Source organism: Meles meles, chromosome 3, assembly GCF_922984935.1.
Source record: "Meles meles chromosome 3, mMelMel3.1 paternal haplotype, whole genome shotgun sequence".
Classification (NCBI taxonomy): Eukaryota; Metazoa; Chordata; class Mammalia; order Carnivora; family Mustelidae; genus Meles; species Meles meles.
This window is the reverse complement of record NC_060068.1, coordinates 1,141,392-1,144,402: the sequence shown is the minus strand read 5'-3', so window position 1 is coordinate 1,144,402 and position 3,011 is coordinate 1,141,392.

The following is a 3,011-nucleotide window of genomic DNA, read 5'->3' as shown; positions in this document are numbered from 1 at the left end:
TCTTTCCAATAGACCTTCAGCTCCCCTCACTCTTGTTTCTTCTTCTGGAAACCCAATTATTCTAATGTTGTTTCATCTTATGCTATCACTTATCTCTTGAATTCTCCCCTCGTGGTCCAGTAGCTGTTTGTCCCTCTTTTGCTCATCTTCTTTATTCTCTGTCATTTGATCTTCTATATCACTAATTCTTTCTTCTGCCTCATTTATCCTAGCAGTGAGAGTCTCCATTTCTGATTACACCTCATTAATAGCTTATTTGATTTCAACTTGTTTAGATTTTAGTTCTTTAATTTCTCCAGAAAGGGCTTTTATATCACCAGAGAGGGTTTCTCTAATATCTTCCATGCCTTTTTCAAACCCGCCTAGAACCCTGAGAATCATCATTCTGAACTCTAGATCTGACATATTACCAATGTCTGTGTTGATTAGGTCCCTAGCCTTCAGTACTGCCTCTTGTTCTTTTCTTTGTGGTGAATTTTTCTGCCTTGTCATTTTGTCCAGATGAGAGTATATGAAAGAGCAATTAAAATACTAAAAGGGTGGCAAAGCCCCCAGGAAAATGCGCTTTAACCAAATGAGAAGAGTCTCTAAATCATGGTTGGTGGAGAAAGGGGATAAAAAGAGGTTCAGAAAAAAAAGGAAAAAATTATAAAAAGAAAACAAATATAGAATAATATATTAAAAAGTGTATATATTGACATATATAAGATAAACTAGTTAAAAACATTAAAAAAGAAAAGAGTAAAAGTTAAAAAATTTAGCAGAAGAAGAAAAAAAATTGAAAAAAAAAATTAAATTAACTGCAAGACTAAAGAATCACGGGGAGAAAGCCATGATTTCCTTGTGCTTTCTCTTCCTCTGGAAGTCCGCTGCTGTCCTAGGTATTGAGCCTGCTCTCCTTGGTAGTTAAACTTGGTCCTGGCTGGATTTCTTGTTGATTTTCTGGGGTAGGGGCCTGTTGTAGTGATTCTCAAGTGTCTTTGCCTGAGGTGGAATTACACCACCCTTACCACGGTCCGGTCTAAGTAATCTGCTCCGGTTCACTTTCAGGGGCTTTTGTTCCCTGAACACTTTCTGTAGAGTTCTGGAGGATGGGAATGAAAATGGTGGCCTCCTAATCTCCATCCCAGAGGATCTGAGAGCCCGGGGCCCCACTCCTCATTGCCCACAGAGAACAGTGCCCAATCACTCCCATATCCCCGGCCTCTGGTCGGGCTCCAAGCTCACCCAGCCTGAAATGGGTTCAAGGTAACCCCGAGCTGATAGCTCAATCCTCCACTCTGTCTCTATAGCTGGCTTCCCTGTTCTAATACCTGCAACTCTGTGACACTCCAACACCCCCGATCCTTCTGTGACCCTGCGGGACCTGGGGCCACGCTGACCCCACGTGGGCTTCACCCCCAGTTTAGCTTCTGGAGCAATGTCCGTCAGTGGAACAGACTTTTATAAATCCTGATTTTGTGCTCGGTTGCTCTGCCGCTTGTTGGGAGCCAGCCCCTCCCCCCGTGGTCTATCTTCCCATCACTTTGGATTCACTTCTCTGCCAGTCCTAACTTTCAAAAAGTCATTGATTTTCTGTTTCTAGAATTGCTGTTCTTCTTCTCTTTGATCTCCCGTTGGATTTGTAGGTGTTTGCAATGTTTAGATAAGCTATCTAGCTGATCTCCTGCTACCTGATGTAGTCTCAGCCTGCTACTTCTCTGCCATATTGACTCATCCTCCTAAAAGGCATTACTTTCAAAAGAAAATAATCATGGAAGTGATGGATCCACTACAAGTACCAGAGGATTATGTAATATTAGCACTTGTTAGATCAAAACTTTAACTTCTCAGCTGTGATTTTTCTTGCATGTTCTCAAAGAAAATCTCAAATTAAATCAAATATAAATCTAAAAATTATTAATATAGCCAATCTTTTCCTTAAGTGGACCATTTAAATATTACCATTTTTTTTTCTTCTACTGTTCCCATCTTAGTTTAAGGCATTCATCTGCTTAGGGACTCATTAATATTTGTTTTAGATATATTGCAAAAGAAAAACTGAAGCATGGTCAGTTTCTGACATGAAGATACGATTAGGCAAGAAGTCAAAAGCCTATAAAATGAGGCAACTCCCTAAAGAAAGTTTTCTCCATGTTGCTTCATTTTGCAGATCAGAAACCATGCTTGAAGAACGTAGCTCACAGTTTAACCAGACTATAGAGATTTTCTTCCTTATCACTAATGCTTGGCTAAAATTAAAAACAAAAGCACACAAAACTAAAACAACAACAAGCAAAATACACCACCCTCTTTCCATTGTGTATAATGTGTTGGACGGTATGTGAAATATATTCTGATTTCCATTTAGGTGTTTGACCTGGAAAGGATGAACCTAGGCTCCGGCTTCTTTCCTAGACAACTTATGAAGAGAGGGCTGAAGAGAGAAGGGAAGAAGGAAAGAAGGGAAATATGCTCATGAGATAACAGGATGAGTTAATCCAATGTCTCACATGGCTGTCTCTGAGTCACAAACCTGGATTCTGAACCCTCAATCCCCTAAGTCAACGAGGTGGCTGAAGGCAACACAATAAGTAATGTGACCCACCTCTGTGCATGGAGATCTCTATAGAAATCTCCCAAAAGGCTCAGGCTGGATGGACCTTGTAAGATATCAGGAAAAGTTGTTCTGTTTGCACCTGAGTTTATGAAGGCAGCTGAGAGGAGACAGAGGCAAAGGAGAATATATGGGTGAGCCCTTCTGGGCCTCAGCAGAAAGCCTGGAGAGAACTTGAACATTCCAGGCCAAGGAATTCAAGGTTAATCCATGTTAAAAATTACTCTGAAATATAGGACTGGAGTCCTGCTAACAGCTAAGACTGGGGTTTCCAAATGTAAATTGACTTCGAAAGATGCATGATGATATCAATGACGATGACAACAATGAGCATGATTTTCTAATAAAGCAGGCAATTGATTAAGTAAACTTGCAGACCTGGTGCTTGTTAATTTAAACAACACATTAGTTAAGT